General features: G+C 34.1%; 1 protein-coding gene across 2 annotated transcripts in view; it reads left to right on the top strand.

Moving 5' to 3' along the window:
- The window catches only part of LOC150094669 (regulating synaptic membrane exocytosis protein 2-like), a 358,944-nt gene that overhangs the window by 180,891 nt on the left and 158,725 nt on the right, over window positions 1-19,328 (top strand). The window lies entirely within an intron of this gene.

Genomic DNA, 19,328 nt, shown 5'->3' with positions numbered 1-19,328 from the left:
TACAAGGAACGTCAAGTTTTGAATGCTTTGAAGCGGCTAAGGGGTATTTGGCGCAAACATCCAGACAGTGAAAGAAAAAAGACTGGGTTCTTCGCCATGAAAACTTTATGTCCCACACATCACTCATTGTTCGACAGTTCCTGGATTCCAATAACACGACAGTCATTCCCCCATCCCCACCTATTCGCCTGACCTCGTCCCCACTGCGACTATTCCTGTTCCCTAAGATGTTCCGACTGAAAGAGTGTCGATTTGATACCACTGAGGAGAATCGCAGGAGGTGTTCAACAGCATCAAACTTGAAGATTCCAGGAATGCATGGAATCACGGAAAAACCGATGGGATCACTGTATGGGATGCACAATGGGACTATTTTGAAAGAGATGGTGGAATCACCTTTATCATAATCAAATTCTTGATATGCATAGAGGATAATTATGAGAGTACTACATGAAAAAGGTATGCAAGTACTAACTTCCGATTAACAATTTTCTTCCAAATTAATCTGTTAACACGTTCATTGCCAATCGCGCGATGCGAGCGCTCACCAAACGGCCGATCACGCGTTATCGCGTGAACGTCGTTAACTAAATAAAAATAAATAAAAAAAAAGTAGGCCACCACACGAAATTCCAATTTTCAGCTTGGCAATGAACGATATCGCGCGATGCGAGTTCTCACCCATCGGCCGATCACGCGTTATCGCGTGGACGTCGCTAACTAAATAAAAAAGTAAAAAAAATTTGGCCACCACACGAAATTCCAATTTTCAGCTTGGCAATGAAAGTGTTAACTGTGAAGAAGACTACAACACTATCAGATCTTATTTTCTGTCATCTAAGCTTTTTATTGCATCAATCCACCTACCTCTTGGTTTCCTTGGTAACCTGGCAGAGAACACTTGTTTTGCTAATGTTTCCTCTCCCATTCTTTTTACGTGACCATACCATCTAAGATTAGCTCTACCAACACATTCCTGAATGCTAACAATGACAAGTTCTTTCCTAATATTCTCATTATTAATAGGATACTGCCATTCATTCCATCTGTTCCCTCCACGTAATCTTTCTCAGAACTCTCATGTCTGTGGTCACCTGTCTTTGATCAAGTGTTTTATTTCTATCACAGCTCTCATATCCATAAATCAAAATTGGTTTGAACACTGTCTGGTATATAGCTAATTTAGTGCTTTGATTAATTTTTTTCTTATTCCAAATAAATTTGTTCAGCTAACTTCCTACCATACCGCTTTACTAATTCTGTTGTCTATTCCCATGTTTAATTCATCATCTTCACTAAAAATTATGCCTAAATAGCTGAAATGCTTTACTTATTTTTACTTATTCTATAGGTTAACCATTCAGGATACAGTTGATGTTTGCAACATTTCTGCCTATTTTCATTGTTTTGTCTTTTTATTGCTGATTTGCATACTAAATTTATTACAACAGTTATTCAGTTTAGTCAGAAAATATTGCAGACTTGTCTGGTTTATTCAGAAGTAGGAAACTAGGAGTAATGGTAGGTAAACATTTTTTTGGTCAAATTTTCGGAACCTTTCGTTAGCCCCTTGTACAGTTTGTTCCAATATGGATAATTTGACACTTTCATACATTTCGCAATTTAAAATACCTGTTTATGATACCCAATCCTCCTTAGGTATACCGTTTTATCTTTCTGTTTGTATAGTATTAGTACCATAACAGCCTGATATACACGTAAAAGTCAGCGCTGCAAAAAGCCAAAGGACATCTCTGATTGAAGGATGTTTATTTACGAAATGAAAGCACACAAAGAGTTTTATTTTGTTTCGTTTCAGTATATCAAATATTAACTTTGAAATTGTAGTCAGCTTCAAGTGTTGTACAAGTGAAATTCTTTATTTCTGAAATCAATAATTAACATGGTAAGGAATGAACAAAACTGTGGTGCAACAAAACAAATTTTAATACTTAAGCCACTGTTGTTCTACTTCGAAAAGTAATCTATGCCTTCTTGGAATATAATATCTATATGAGAATTTTTAATTTACAAGGGTGTACATATATGTGCAATTATTTGCATCTTGTTTATTATTCTTATAGAATTTCACTACTAAATCGAAATTAAATATACTGCGTAAATAGTTTTAATTATTTTAAGAGCAATATTGTTCTCTGATATATGTGATAATGTATTTTATATTCCATAACCAAACACATTAAAATATTCAGAAGTATTATTCACATAGCCACTTGATAACTTCTTTCCTGAAGTCAGAAGGACGATGTAGATGATAAAATGGCCAAGTGATATAAGGCGGAAATTTAATAATTAATAACATATAAAATATCAGCTATAAGTAACAGCGGTATTTGTACTATAATAAACAGATAAAGAAATCATGAATAATGTTAGCTTTATTTAACGCCTGTCTACAAGATGGATGTTAAATAAAGCTAACGTTTAATCCAAGACGTTAGATCACTTTTTATTATAATAATTCTCGCCGCCTGCATTTCGAATAACCAAACAGTTTAATTATTTAACTATTGAATACTACTGATACCATTGTCTTCTTGATAATTAGAGAAAATTGAAAGAGGCAAATAAAAAATCTTTACGAAACAAATGATAAGCATAACATGGGAGATTGTATTTTCAAGATCTTCAACTTAACAGTTTTCTATCTCCCTTTTTGTTTTAAATCTTCTTGAACCTGTTATTTTTCTATGATTAATTATCATATCTCTGGTATTACCCTGAAAAGGCTACTAGGCGGTAGAGAAATAAATTGGCGTGAATAAAATAATATTACCATAAAAAATCCCACTTATCTTGCCAAAATAAGCAAGATAGCCACCTTTTTTTTAATCAAATTTTGCTGATAAAACTAACTTCCTTCTTGGGTTTGTTCGCATTTTTCTCTTATTCTTTCAGCTCTAACGTGGTTTTTAATCTTATAAAAATAAGAAATAACAACGATAATAACAGGTTGTTATAAATGTATTAGACGATAGCTCGTGTTCATTAGTGCCAGTTACTTATCCTTTATGGAGAAATAAAGCACAGTACTACCAACGTATTACCAGAAATTAGTAAAATCTGATCCGTGATGCACTGAAGTAGTTATCCCAAGAAACAGTGGAACAGAAATTAAATTTCTGAACAGATTTATTATTATTAATTTATTTCCATAAAGGTGTTTGTATATATCTGAAAGTGTCCCAAACCTTTGGTTTGTAGATTAAGTACAGTGGGCTAGTATTGAATAAGCCAAGAATCCTTCTCTAGAGACCAAAATGATCTTTTTTGTTCCTTCTAATTCACCTCAAAGCAAGTCGTGGTATCACGTAGGGGGATAATCTGCCGCTTCAAGGTTTCACAAGCATCCATGCCACAGAGGAAACTGGAACCCTGTTGGTTGGTTCAAAAACTGAAACCAACAGACGGTGAGTTACAATTTTGTCCACAATGTTACCAATGTCAGCATATTTAATCAGATCTTTAATATTATCAAGTTTCTTTGCGGACGCTTTAGAAAGGTTTCCTGAGATACAAATGCTAGCCTAGAAAGTAGAATAGACAATCCAGAGACCTGGATTCAACGTTAGCTCTTGATTTGGATTTATCATTTAGGAGCACCGTTTGCTGAGGATTTTCACACATACTTATTTATTTGAGAATTTATTTTTGGAAAAAATGCTATGCACCACGCGGCATTATTTATACAGTATATATGGATCTAGTAGTTTTCAACGAACGAATTAAAATTTTCTTGATTGCTAATAGAACTTGCAGCTTACCTAGCAAACTATCAGTTACCTGACAGTGAGCTCTAATGCCTAACGAACTTGAATACCATGTCATCAAAGTAAGGATCACATGGGAGAGTTATTGGTCTTCCTTTATAAACTTAGAAATTTAGAACAACTGGAAGGTTTCGTGATTTCTTTGATGGCACATTTTCACAAAGAGACATTAACGTTAATGGAATGGAGCTTATTCTGTCCATCTGTAGATGAAAGGATGATTTCAGTGACAGTAACTTCTATTCAGGTTTTGATAGTAAGACATAAAATATGCGCATTTATATGATTCTAGTGTAATTTAAAATTTATGTTTTTTTGTGAATTTTTTAATCCCTTAGTGCTTTCATGACTGGCAATATATAAAGTAATAAAAGCGCATTTTGCCTCCCTTTGAAGCTAAGTTTCAGAATTTAGATTTAGAGAACAATCGAAATTTAGAATGACGGTGGGTTAAGCCCAGAGACAGCAATAAAAGTAATACACATCAATCAAGTCTAGTGATTATCACAATATTCGAGAATGAGAAAACTATTTTGCTTTGTTTTATTTTTATTTTTTTCTGAGAAATTGATTTTCTAGTATATGGTAGAAATAATGAGTATGTACCTACTATTATAAATGTTTTTTTTTTTTTTTGTCTGTTTTGTATGTCTAAATGCATACAATACAGCTCTTATAGCTGTATTGTATGCATTTTGCTACATACTGGTTAATTACTGCCTGAAATCCCTGAGAGGAAAAAGGCTCGGCGTACGCCTATTCAAATAAGAAAAAGAACGTTTATTAATTTAATAAAATTAATTATTTTACTTCATGTTTTAACTTACATTTAAAATTGAAATATTCTGTACAAATACAAGAATGCTTTTGTGGTTAAAAAATTTAAATATAAAGGAAAACATTATAAGCCACATGTTTTGGAACAAAATACTTAATTTGACCATTGATTACTTAGGCGAGATCAACCGTTTAGGGATGTGTGTGTGTGTGTGTGTGTGTGTGTGTGTGTGTGTGTGTGTGTGTGTGTGTGTGTGTGTGTGTGTGTGTGTGTGTGTGTGATTTCCTTTCAGATTGTTCTTTTGATATTTCTGCTGCACGGGAAAAACATATCAAACAGTACCATAAGGACAAAGGCGCAATAATTAACGGTGTACACCTAGTTTTTGGCTGTCAATCAAACGCAAGCCTGGTTGCCCGAGTGGATAGAGTTTTATCTTTACAACCAAGAGGGTGTATATTCGAATTCTGCTGTTGCAGTTTTGTGAATGTCATTATGTGGCAGATGATATTCACCATCCTATGTGAGACCATCACCCAGCTTAATTGAAAATAAGGGAACATCTGATTTGGAAATACATACTCAAAAGGGATGATTGAGAAGTAAGTGGATAGTGCCTCGGCTAACAAAAAAAGTCATGGGTTCTAACCCCACTGAGAGCATAGAGTTTGGGAATGTCTTTTAGGTGGTTTGTAGGTTAGCTTCAGAGATTAGCTTCCATATTCTGTAATCTTTAGCCCGCTCATATTAATGTACGATAAGTTTCTAATCTTTCATGGGTGGGATTCATTCTCTCTAAGGTCTCATAGCCTTAGCCACTTCGTCAATAACTCCAAATAGCCCAAATAGCTAAATGGAACTCAAATTAGTAAAACCGATTGATGACTCCTGGAAGGTACCAGCTAAATCAAGCTACAGATTGACTTCGGGACACCAGATATGTATTCAGTGTATGTTATAATGGACAAAACTCTTGACATGAGTAACGATGGATGACAGCGAAAGCCAAATGACCTGTTAAGAAGCATCTGTAAAACTGTTTCACTGCTAAGATGGCCACTTACTGGTGTCTGTTTATCACACCAAGAAAGGAGTGATAAATATTATCAGGCCAACATTGGTCATGTGGCAGAAGTAGCTGAATGACAAGTAACGAAAAGAAGTGATCGATAGAATGGCAAAGTCCAACTGTGTACAATTAGTGTAAAAGAATACGCGGTACTACTCTGAAGGGAGGATGGCAGCCTACATTAAGAGTTCTTCGACTTTCCGACGAAAACAAGCATCTATGGCAAAACCGGGAGAAAGTAAATGTGAAAAACTAAATAAGGAGAAAGGAGTAATACATTCAGATTCTTGTTATTTAATGCGGATGAAAAAAATGGAAATGGCAAACAGGACGAATTCATGGAACTATTACACTTAGTTCACACAACATAGGACAGTGAAGTGATAATGTGCTGCATGTTTTTCTGACGATGCTTAGGTTCCTTAAAACCAGCGTAGTAAGGGCTGAATCACAAATTGACAGAATCGCAAAGTCCAACAGAGTGCAAATACGTAAAAGAATATACAGTATTACTCTAAAAGGAGAATATCAGCCGACAAACATTAAGAGAAAATTCCTAAAATGAAATATATTCATATATCTATTATTTAAACTCTTCATAAGGAACTTATAGTTCAGGAAATATATTTATCAGATCATTCCAGGGAGCATCTTTTTTTCTTTTTCTTTTAAATAAAACTTCTGAAGTGGCACTTTTATCAACAGTTATTCCGAATTTTATCATATAATAATCCACAGAATTTACTACCTCTGGAGCGCACAAAATGGAGTATATATGATGGAGAATAATTTAGCACGATCCTCTCAAACAGCTGCCCCAAACGCGCATTCCTCCATTTTATGCATACAGAGATATGCCAGTGCTTCTTAAGACGATCAGAAGAATATAACTGTATCAATAGTTTATAGTCAACGCATTAATCACCATCTCACAGACTCTCATCTCTCTCAACTACACACAGTTGAGATATAGCAATGGAACGTTATTTGGTTCCTACAACATCACGATATCCTGAAATGAAATATATTTATAAATCTCATCTCATCTTCTTTATACCCTCTTTTACCTTGTGATGTCGAGGGTTTATTAATCATCGGACCTCAAACCGTTCACAACATAAGGTGATCAGCCCTACGCCCCGGTGTATCCTATGTCCTATAGTGTTGAGTTCTCAAGGCCGGTTTGCCTGCTTTGAGGGATGAAAAACCCCAGGATAAACTGGGAAAAAAAAACCCTACTGCCCAGGTCCAAGACCGGCTAACTTGGCTATATCTGAAGAAGATCCTTCAGCTCCTCACGTTACCGACGGGAATCGAACCTAGGACACTCCTTCCCCAGGAATATGGTTGCTAACCGCGCGGACTATATTCATAAATCTATTATTTAAGCTCTTCATATCTAGCAAAACCAGCACGTGAAACGACACATTAGAAACTAATAACAAAACAGCGAAAGGCGTTAAAATATTTGCAAATTTCTCTTTAACTACTATTACCTGTTCCCTCTTAGTAAGATTTCTTCCTCAGGAGAAGAGGAAATAGACCAAATATTGATATATGATAAAGTGTATGATGCAAGATATTATTTCTAACTTTATTGTGCTAATCGAAATGCGAGTGTCAGATATTCCACAATATCCTGAAATCCAGGGAGTTCAAATCTGGATTTTTCGTATCCACGGAGAATGTTAAATATACCAGACACTTTCTGCTATTCCAAAGAGTATCCGGTAAGTATTCTCGGTGTCTATTTCACCGATAGTTACCACACACAACTTTCCAGTAATTGCTGTTTCTCCATGTGCATTGAGATAAAATGTATTGAGACAAAATTATTTTTTAAAAAAAGTTTTTTTTAAAATAATTTATTGTAGTTTATTTTGATTTTTGTAGATGTGTAGCCTTTCAAAATATATTTAGAAGAATTTGAATTCTTATAAAAACTGACCGCCGATGATATTTGTATATATCCTAAATCGTTTTAATAAAATTTTAAAAAGTGCCCATTTTTATCGCTCTTTTTGGAACAAATTATTTAACTACTATTTTGCGGAATGAATAAAAATTGAGAAATCATGTACCAACAGAACGATTTAGTAGGAAATGGAGATTTCTTCTAATAATATATGTAAAACAACCTATTTTTTCATTTTTGACTGATAAAGAAGAAAAAATCGCTCATACCAACTCCCACCTATTTTCCTTCACAAATAGCTTTCTGCATCCATTAGAATTCTTCCATTTTCACTGCATTTGCGCCAAAAAAGAAACGCTAATGGGATGATTTGGAATGATGCAGTTATTCCATCAGAAACCTCGTCTTGTTGAACCGCCTTGCAAAAATCAGGCCCAATTTTTAAAGAAAAAATGAGATGCTGGCCTTTTCCTCGCATAGGCTAAAAAGAGAGAAGAGAGAGAGACAGACAGACAGAGTGAAAGTGAGAGAGGGACTTGTAACCAGAGCCAAGTTTCCTAATTGTTCGATAAAATTTACGAGACCCTTCCATCCTTCAAAAAGAATAATCTAGAACCCATATTTTACCATAAGAATCACTTGTCCAACTACTTTTATCTGCTTTAAGATGACAGACATGTTTCTCTCACTGCGTATAAATATTTATTTTACCCCAGAAGTTAATTTTCATAAATATTGGCTATAGATATTTTATTTAAGGTAGTAGTAAAGATAGACGGCGCTCTGTTCCTTTTTTGCGATTGGCCGCGATTGACCTAAGAAAAAAGAATGAGATATAGTGCCAAAATTTGGGATACTGCCTTTAAAATGAAGCAGATACACTCGTTGAAGTAACACTATTGGGGAGTACTTATGGTGTAGAAATTATAATCGTGTTTGTATCAGGGTATGCCCAAGATAATAAACACTCCACTAGTACCAAAGAATGAAGAAGAATGGCAAAAGTAAGTTATCAGAAATCATTGACCAAGCTTCCAAATGGAAAGCAGCTGGAAAAACATACGTCAGTACTATACTAGGATCTACGGGTAAATCTTTTTATATTTTAACTACTAATATGATTCTAGTTTCTAGTTGTTGAATTGCTTCTCAGCTGACCAGTTTCTCTTAATAACATCTATTCCAAACAGCATTATTTTAATAGATTTCTTATTGAACTGCAAGTTTTCAAATTTATGAAATGACAGTCCACAAATATTGTTATTACTTTGATATATTCACTAATTTTCCTGTTTCTAAACAGTTCACGAGATTACTGAATTTTCATTTATTTCTTTATACTGTTATAACGTTTGTTAATTTTCATGTATTGAACAAGCTATTTATTTTAAGACAAAATTTATTACTATTTTTAAAAATACTAAACGATGTTATATTTCCAGTTATGTAACCAATATTTTACTATGCTTTCTTGAAAAGTATTAGTGTAGGTAATACAACTAAAATACATTCATATAATGAAACATTGCCAACAGAATTCGAAGGGAAAAAATTACATGGAAAATTCAATTAAAATATTTCTACAACTCGGAAATCATTCTGACTTTTACAGTTTCTCATCACTATAAGCTACACTTTAAAACGTGGAACGATTTAATTTACTATATTACCAGCTATTCCCAGATCTGTATAAAGATTGTGGGAGTTTACTTTATTTTTGTTGTGCTGCACCTCTCTATCTCTCTCTCTTTCTTTCTACGGCTGTTCCGCTCCAGTGAAAACACTGAGCGACAGGACAAAAGTTTGTTCTAGTTTTAGAATGTTGTCGCTTAGATTAAGCAACAATACAAATGAATTGTTTTCAGGAACACGTACCAGTGCGCTGTATTGTTTTATTAGTTGATAAAAATCTTTATTATTTCTTAAAACTAACAAAATTATTTTAAATTGTACCGTTTAAAACTAATTTTATTAGTTAGAGAGCAGAATACTGTTACTGCGCTTTAGAAAATGACAAGACCTAAAGATGTGTTTAGTAGCGATCACGCACATGAAAAAATGAAAGATGACCATTCTAATACCGTAGGTTTTAAAATGTGGAATCCAAATTTGCGGTATTACCATTTTCTACTATACTGATTGAGCAAAATTGGATCTCTCTTTTATTATTATATTGGGTCTGAACATTTTTATACAACAATCTAAATGCATTTCCAAAGCAGAAAAATTTTGCAAACATTCCAACGACGAATATTCGAACATATGAACCCATATCCTGTAAGAATACCATCTGATGTTCCATCTTCTACCGAGGTGGTAGATGAATAATACCGGCTGCTAGCAATCAAACGTGTTACAAACCGGCATTGCACGAGTTCTTATAACAATCTTCGACAACATGCTAGTGGGCTGCAGCTCCGTTTTTTGAACAAGCTATTGGTTTTAATACCTCAGTGGCATGGATATTTGTGAATGTTTTAAAGTGGCAGACGATTTCATCACCCTGTTTCAGACTACCACACACTGGTAGTCTGACACTTAATTCGAGGCTTGAAACAGTTTCGTTAACAAGGTTTCCGGATTACTTAATCCACCCTCGGTATTAATGCACAAGATATTAAGAACTTTTCGTGGGCAGAATGCATACATTTCTTCAAACGATATTGATCACATCACACAGTCAATAGCCATCACCCTCGTCCTTACAAAGCAATGTATATTAAGCTGTAATTTGTAAGCTGTACATTTTTCAAGCTGTAAATTGTAAGCATCTTACTGATTTCCTTGCACTTTATGATAACAGCGGAATTGAGAAGTATCTCGCTCTCTTTCTCTCTACTGAACATAATATTTAATTCCTTACCAGAAAATCAGTGCATTATTATTTCAAAGAACATGTATGCAAATTATGCAGCCTGGGTGACCAAGGGAATATGTTTTCGTTTTGGTGCAAATAGACTATTATTTCGAATTCGCCGTTGCAGGGATGTTTGTGAGAGGTTTGAAGTGGTAGATAATTTTCGTCTTCCATACCCTTACATAACACAGGCATGAAGCGATATGGTATGAACTGGTATGACAAAAATATTTATTCTCTAGAAAACAATGCTTCCCATTTATCCCATCCTTGGCTGGCCTACGATATGCATGTGCAATAGATTTGCTACCTACGAGTAAAGATTGCAAACCTATTGCACATGTTCACTGGTCGACTAAACCTAGTGGACTATTCCAATAGGTCAAGACTGACTTATCTAAAATAGGCAATTAACTGAATGTTGCCTTTTACTTAAAAATAACAACAACAATAGCTTATATAAGCAAAGTACGGCACTTCTTTTTGCTCGACCAGAAACGCTTATAGGAAAAACTATAAATAATCGAAATGTCATAGGATCCCGTGAAGACAAAACATTTTCGAAAGGAATGAATGTGATAAAAAAGAGGATAATATAGTTCTGGAGATTTAAAGAGAACTCTTGCAGTTCAGTTACCATTGCGCAACTCAGCAATTAACTAATCCTTCAATGTATCCTGAGATCGATAAATATTGCCTTGAACCATGATCACATACGGGGAAATACGAAATATGAAGTTCACCAGTTGTAGACCAGGATCTCTAGAGAGAAATATTGAAAGCAAAGATTCGTGTGGCTTCCACAGATAAGTGCTTGAAGTATTGAGGCAGGGAAAAGAAATATTCTGGTTGCCTTTTTTATGGTAATCAGTTAAGTCCAGATTTACACTCTTTTGCACAGACGGCAAAGAGGCTATGGTTTGTGGCAGCCGCAGACGGTTCATGTACAGGTGTCTAATTCTGTTGCGAATGTAACACGTCACGAGACCACTTACATGTATGTAGGAATAATAATAATATTCAATCATGTATTTAAACAACATTTGAGATCCTATGCATCTTATAATACTATATTTTTGTCCTGAAAACAATGGCTGGCTATTTTCAAGATAATAACATAACTAGTCATTATGCCAAATCTTTCTATGATGGTTTGAGGAGCATGATGCTAAAGTTAGTTAATTTGTATGGTTCCCTGATCTCAACCCGCTTGAGATCCTACAGATGTAAGAAAAATGGGAAAGTGAAGTGTAGTCGATTAACCTTAACTACAATGTCAGGAAACATTAGTTATGAGGGCTTTTTGGACAATGGAGAATTCAGGCTACGTTGATTTGAAACTGTCCCAAATCGAAGGTTTCTAATTGTAAAATGCAGTCAGCGCAAACTGCTCATCTTAAGTGCAGATAAAAAGAAACTGAGTGGAGAGACATGATTACTCATATCTAGAATTATTTCGCAAGCGAATTTATTTTCATATTGAATAACAGTTGTTTTTGGATTCATGTAGTGCAGTCATAAGAAAAACCCATACTCGGAGGGAAAGATCTTGGTTGGAATTTGTTTATAACACGAGTACTGTTAATAAGGATTTTCAAATGAAGGTGTGTTTAGTCGGTTTTATACTGACTAAATTTATACGTAATAAGGTTTTCCCCCTTCAGAAACCTGAAGGTTTTGGATTACAAACTTTATATATATTTACTTTAGATATATACTTTATCTCTCTCTCTCTCTCTCTCTCTCTCTCTCTCTCTATATATATATATATATATATATATATATATATATATATATATATATATAGAGAGAGAGAGAGAGAGAGAGAGAGAGAGAGAGAGAGAGAGGGGGTATTAAGATTCAAAACAGAGTAAAATTATTAAAATTTTGAGGGCCAGTAAAAAAAAACAACAACCAGTAAACCGCCGTTCAGTTAGTAATTTATCTATGGAACGTCCCACATTAATCATGCTTGTTTGTAACATCCGTGGAAGTGAGCCGCTTGTCCAGAGTAAGAAGGGTGAAAATCGTTTTTTTTTTTTTTTTTTTTAATGATTTGTAATGGCAAACCATCATTAGCTTATTTTACTATAATTGAACTAATCTGTGTTTACATGAAAGATAGTTTTATGCATTGATACTTTTGCCTCAATGCTTTCTGTAAATCCATGTTAAATACTTTTTGTACGATATTCCCAACTAAAATTCCGCAGCTCCTCTTGAACTTTCATAGTATATATTCTTAATTTAATTCTAGGGATCCTTTTAATTTGCTCTTAGTTCACCGATTCTTCAGTTCTGTACGCATCACATGAATGGACATTGAATGCTAAGAGTAATAAGAACTGACCAAAACAAAGTTTGCAAAAAATAAGAACAATAAAACGCGAGTGATACACACATCTGAGTCTCCTATTTTGGAAACCTTCCAACGGTAATAAAAATTGTCTAGATTACGAGATGCCAGTAATTTGTTAAAGTGAAGACGTTTTGCATAGGGAGATGCATAGTCTGACAATAGCCAGATGACGTCAATGAATATTATTAGAATTATTCAAAGATAAAGATATTGCATATTACCACTAAGAAATATCTCTGGGGTAAATTATCTAAATGTTCTTGATCAAATTTAAACCTACCTTTTCGATAGAAAAAACATACACACACAGACACACACTCGACTTACTGACATGATAAGATATATTTCCGCACAATTTCTACATATTTATTTATGTCTCAGTCTACAGATTTGAAGTAAGGAGAGAAAAAATATTGCCACTAAGATCATTAAGATCACAGTGATATTTAATCATATGTATGTGAATGCAATAAGGTTGACTGGATTGGTAAACATGTAACATGTGAGATGACGATACGGTGGGTTAATATATTATGCATCTACCGAAATCGCATAGTTTGCATAAATATCACGAAAAGTAGACAACACAGCTTTCAGCAAACGAATGGATGGTCATATGCAATAATCTGCTTCTTTCTGAGCAGTGGCCTCTTGTAGGAGTTCCTTCAGTTTTTGTTGAGGTACTTGTCTCAATACTGGAAGCCTAACTCGTTCCTGGTAGCTGTTCATTTGCTCGATACTTTTTCTTGCAAGTTATTGTTCCTTAACTGATAGCTTCCTTTCAACTATTTGTATATTTTCAAAATTTTCAGCATTCTGCACGTTGGAAGTTCTGCTCCATTCGCGCGCGCGCGCACACACACACACACACACACACACACACACACACACACACACACACATATATATATATATATATATATATATATATATATATATATATATATATATATATATATATATATATATATATATATATATATATATATATATATATATATATATATATATATCCCTAGCCTCATTTTCTTCAAAGGAAGTGGATGAATGAAGCAGGGAGTAATACTACGCTGTCTTCCATTTGTATATCCCAAAGTTTCAAAACTTACACCAGGTTACATTATATTGTCATTCCCACTTGGATGTCCCATCTTTCCAGTATATCACCATCATTTGTAATAACCCGTTGACGCTTCTCACTTACATGCGCACAGCACATTTCTTTTCTGCAATCCACTTACAGTATTCAAGGGCTGAATAGTAATGGCCACCGTACTGAATCATGTAGAACTCCATTGTAATATCCTAACTCCTTGATGGTACTCCCTACAACGTTTTAATATCAACGAGCTAACTGGTAATCGAATTTACTCACCTGATGCCTAAACCCATTCGTTTCATCTTAATGATCAACCCGTTAAATGCGTTAAACCCGTCAAAATCTAAAGTCTTCACCTTTCTAGTATAGAAATTTGTCACTCCTGTCGTTCACTCGTTACTTTATTATACTCGTTATTATAAAATCTGACCATATAACTAAAAAGGCCTTTAAACAAATCTACGTTGAACTTCATAAATAATCCATCCTCAACTGTCTATTTTGTATTTAACAGATGTTATTATTTCCCTAAAATGTTAATTATCACTGAAGAAATATACCGCAATCCGTTTATTACGGCGATATTTTACCTTTTTTTTTTCTCGCTTTTTAAGACTCAAATGCAGGATATCGTACAATCACAAAAAATGTGCTGTCATTCCTTCGCTGTCATCCTATACACCAAAATAAAATTTCATTTAATCCCACCGCCTTCCTCAGTGGATAGGACGACGCGATAAATGCCAGCTGACAAGAAAAGACATGAGCTAGAGATTCTTCTCATAAGATGAAAGATGTTTATGCAAGTATCTTCAACTGAAGACGTGTTAGCAGGTTTCAAGCAAAGGTCACATTGTTTATTGCTTTCTTTATTCATTTATTTTGTTGTTAGAGATAAAATCCGACTCGATGTTTTTTTAACATCTTCTGCAAAGCAGGCAACCTAAGTGGAGAACATTCTCATTTAATAAACAAAACACATTAGTAGGTAGAATACAGATGTAGTGTGAAGTGGCTTCCCGCCGATGACATCTGAAAACCTATGGAGGTAATAAGTAACAGTAAAGTAAATAAAAAGGCCCATTTCGTCTACTTCACTCCCTCAGTCCGGAGTAAAGCTTATTTTTGAATGATACCCTCATAAAGCAATCGTTAAACAGCTCTATTAAGACAATTTCATGGGTTATTCAACAAATTTCTCTATCCAGAAAGGACCCCTTCCACAGTCATCTCTCCTCGTCCTAGCACAGAACTCATTGAGATTTCATTTGGATCCCAGGTGATAGTCTTATACACTGGAGTCCAAAAGCAAAGGGCAAACTACATTTTGACCTGTAGATGAAAACATTTTCACGAATACAGCCAAATGTTGATATAAATTTCGATTCGAAAATCTGAATTCCTACCCGCTTTCTACTCAAAATCGTGAGTTATACAAATTGCCAGAAGCTGATTCTTCTGAACATATGCTTGTAATCTTCCGAAATAGTGTTCGTCCTTACGTTTTGGACACCAGTGTATTTTAATACTAGAAAATTCTAGCCACTTCCTAGCTTAAACCTCATACTTCTCATAAAAAAAGCTCTACTTCTGTGTGACTTCCCCGCTTTGCGCATTTTTCTATAATCCGAATTGGGTTCCTCGGTCATCAATGATTCCGTAGCACGATTCAATGGATAACACAGCTTGTACACCTTGGTTGGAAATACCAGAGTTCGGGTCTCGTCTACGCTGCGAGTAATATATATATATAGTATAAGAATTTTTTTTTTATTTGAAGGTTAGCAGATTTCATACGGAGATGACAGGGTTTTTTTTCCCCACAAACAAGCAAACTCGACCTGGAGAATACAAACAGTTAAGAGACATAATATACTTGTATTATTAACAGAGAGAGAGAGAGAGAGTGGCAGTTTCGGAAGTTCATGAAGATTAGATCAAATATGATAGAATTATTTATAAGGAGAGAAACAGCCATGCAAAAGGAAAAAAAATAAAAAGCTAGATTGAATTTGCATATGAGTTAATACGTTGGAGGAAAGGTGTATTAATGGGTGCAAGAAAATGTTTTACGGGAGAAGTAATGAGGAACTGCGTTTTTTAATAAATGGAGATAGAAATCTTGTGACTGCCAGAAGAAAGCATGGAAAGCATGAAAAGCATGAAGAATGGAAATTCATTTGGAATACATTATTTCTCTGTTCAGTTAATAGATATTCTGGTAGTTCAGTTATTGAAATGGTACTTATTACTTACACTGTACTTATTTTTCAATAGAAAAGCAAAGGCAAAAAAAACTAATAATAAATATAAGAAACGAAAAGCTATGATCAAGAATATGTATGGTAAATGTAAGAGGAGCCGCGTGAAGACTAAATTTGGCAATTTGGAGTAGTATACATTTAATAATGGAAATGTCTTATCTCTTTTGCTTTTCGTTGTGGATGAATAGTATTCTTGAAGAGACACACCGTTTGCAGATGATAAGGTGATTTGGATACAAATCAGAAGAAGGGCGATAGAAGAAACTGTACAAATTGAATAGTGTGACACAAAACTAGAGTTACATATTAATAGTAGGACAAGCGAGAGAGAATATATTTTTTAATCCTTTTAAAATGAGAAAATGTACACTTTGACGGTATTAGACTTAACGGGAAAGTCTCGAGGAGTAGAATTTTGAAAGAATCAAACATTTGGAATGTATATTTTAGTTATGGAAGTTTAGATCAGGAGATAAAGAAGGAGATCTAACTGAACAAAAGCATTTTTGTAAAGTGTATATGTATGTTTTTGGACAGTAAGGTCCGACTGAAGGGTAAGCTTTTGATTAAAGTAACGTTTTGAATACTTTGTATTATGCATTAGAAAAAAGGGACATAAGAATATAGACAACGGATATGAAAGTTTTAAGGATAATCGGCAAACACAAGGAAAGACAGGACAAGAAATATGGACATTAGGGATGATTTATGATTAGAATGTATTGAAGAAATGTTTATCTGAAGTAGCCTGGACACATAGAAAATGAATTTATAAATGATATCAGAAGAATGTAGGAAATTATAGGAAATAATAATTATGCGAAAACACCAAGATGAAAAACCAAGGGAAATATGGGGAGATCACATAAGAGAAGATATAGAAAAAAAGAAATATGAGATGGAATAATGTTTATGGAAGAATGCCGAATTCTGAAAATAAATGGAAAGCTTTGATCAGCGTCACTTGACCTGATTGTTTCTGATAGAGTGGTTGTAGTTGATGATGATGATGATAATGAATGCACTAATGTTATAATCTTACTTTGGCTGTAGTTTAGACCAATGCTGTTATCCTAGGCTCGCACAAAATCTCTTATTCTCAGTCCATTTCATCAAGTTCTTTCATTCGATTTCATTCTTCAAGTTCCTTCTCCTCAAAATTTTACTCTTACCATAAGTACACGTCTTGTAATTTCAAATAAATTCATTTCTCTTTCGGACAACAGCACGTCTTTTCATCTTTCAAGATAACACGATCATTTTCAACAAGAATACAGCCACAGTCATATTTTGTTGACACCAGAACCAAAGCGTAGACCAAAAGAACTCTTGCGTACAGCTTTCGTTCTTTCTTTCCTTTTTCATTAAATGCGCTACACATATCCACATACGAGTATTCTAATCCTCTGTTTCTGGATCTCGCCATCATGCTATTCTTTTTCGCAGCTCATCTCTACATTCTCCAATATCATATGAAGAAAAAAGGTTCACAGCATTTCTCCCTCACAGAAGTTGCAGTATAGAAGTTATTTGTGGGGGATCAAAAATTTTGAAACTTTTTGATCCCTCTTTCCCAGCAAAAACCCTTAATAGGTGACTGTAAAGCAAAATTAGTCCTATTTGTTATTTTCATCGCTTCAGCCTAGATAGCCTTATGGAAAATAAAAAAAAAATTGCATCTTCTATTTATCAATATATAAGTTTTTATGATCTCCTTTACTCTTATTTCATACCACTCAGGAGTTATGTGAAGTAAGGAGGGACCAAAAATTACATTGATACTACATTTTTTTTTACTTCTATATCAGTAACTTAGCTATGGTATCAATGTAATTTTATATCACTAGTGTGTGCGTGTGTGTGTGTAAAGAACATGTGCGCAGCAATTTGAAAAGTTTATAAAATTCAATTCCATTTTAACCTTTACTTACCTATGTAATAAACATAGCTGGTACTCACCACTTAAATATAGTATATTTTTTTACAAAGGATGTCTGTTCTTGTCAATTTTAATAGCATTTCTATAGTAAGTCCATTTAATTTTAATTGTTATCATCGTAAGCACAGCAGACATATCGTTCAGTCGTGAAGAAATGACCTTCGATACTCCGAGTGACTGTAACATCAAAAGTCTCTCAATTCAGCACAGTAGTAGTAGCGGAAGGAAACTTGACCTTCTTCTCATAGACTGGAACATAGCCGTGATACGTTTTTGTGTTGCCAATTTTCTTTGCTTTTTCAAACCTTGCCTTCATTTAATGCAAAATAATTATAAGCAACATTGCTAGAATAGAACAGAAGTCAAACATGGTTGGAAGTGAAAATATGTAGATTTCAATAGTCCTTTGAAAGTTTGCTTTTATGAGCAACCGTTCGAGAGTTCCACTCGCTATCACATAGGTTCTTATCATGTGAAGTCTCGAACAAGTGCCACTCTTGGAATAAATCAAAATCACCTTTGTGGTTAACCAAGTTATCAAAGTTCTTTCTGGTTCTTATACTAACTGGATAAGCTATCACTAAAATAATATATTTTTTTGCAAAGTGGGAAATTTTTCTTTCAAACTGCTGCCCGTTTGTTTCAGACAGTCACTGATAACCAAAAGTGACAATCATTTTCTTTTAAAAAAAAAAAACACCATAAACAGATGCAAGTGTGGCTTGTGCATTTACCCAGTGAAATAATGCACTTCGTCTTGCATCACAAAAGTGTCGTTTTCGAATAATTCCCCTAAAATTACAAACTCTGAAGTGATGTGTTTTTAATGTTTTTAATTTCATTCATTTAGTTCTTATCCTTTAATTTGCTATTGTCACATGGCACATCACTCCTGATCTCGAAAATTATATTGATAGGCCTAAATACGCAACAAATATGCAACAAAAAATTAATTGCGGTTTTCTTTATTTATAAAAAGCTGTCACGAATGAAATTAACAGAATGTAATCAAATTCGCTTTATAGCACCTACAATGAGCATTTCTATTTTTCTCATAAAAAATTTCAAATTTTAATGTGTAAAAATCAACGTATGAAATTCTAAGCCTACTTTAAGTATACAAAATATAGACAATGAACAAACAAGGTTAAAATATTTAGCAGTTTCATAAGAGCAACAATAGTATATATATATTGCAATGAATGAAAACATGGAAAAATTATGAAAAATCAGCCATACATCGTTAAATAAATAAAA

This window comes from Typopeltis vanoorti, chromosome 21, assembly GCF_054136105.1.
Source record: "Typopeltis vanoorti isolate ZY-2024b chromosome 21, IOZ_Tvanoo_1.0, whole genome shotgun sequence".
Lineage (NCBI taxonomy): Eukaryota > Metazoa > Arthropoda > Arachnida > Uropygi > Thelyphonidae > Typopeltis > Typopeltis vanoorti.
This window is presented reverse-complemented; position numbering and strand designations above follow the sequence as displayed.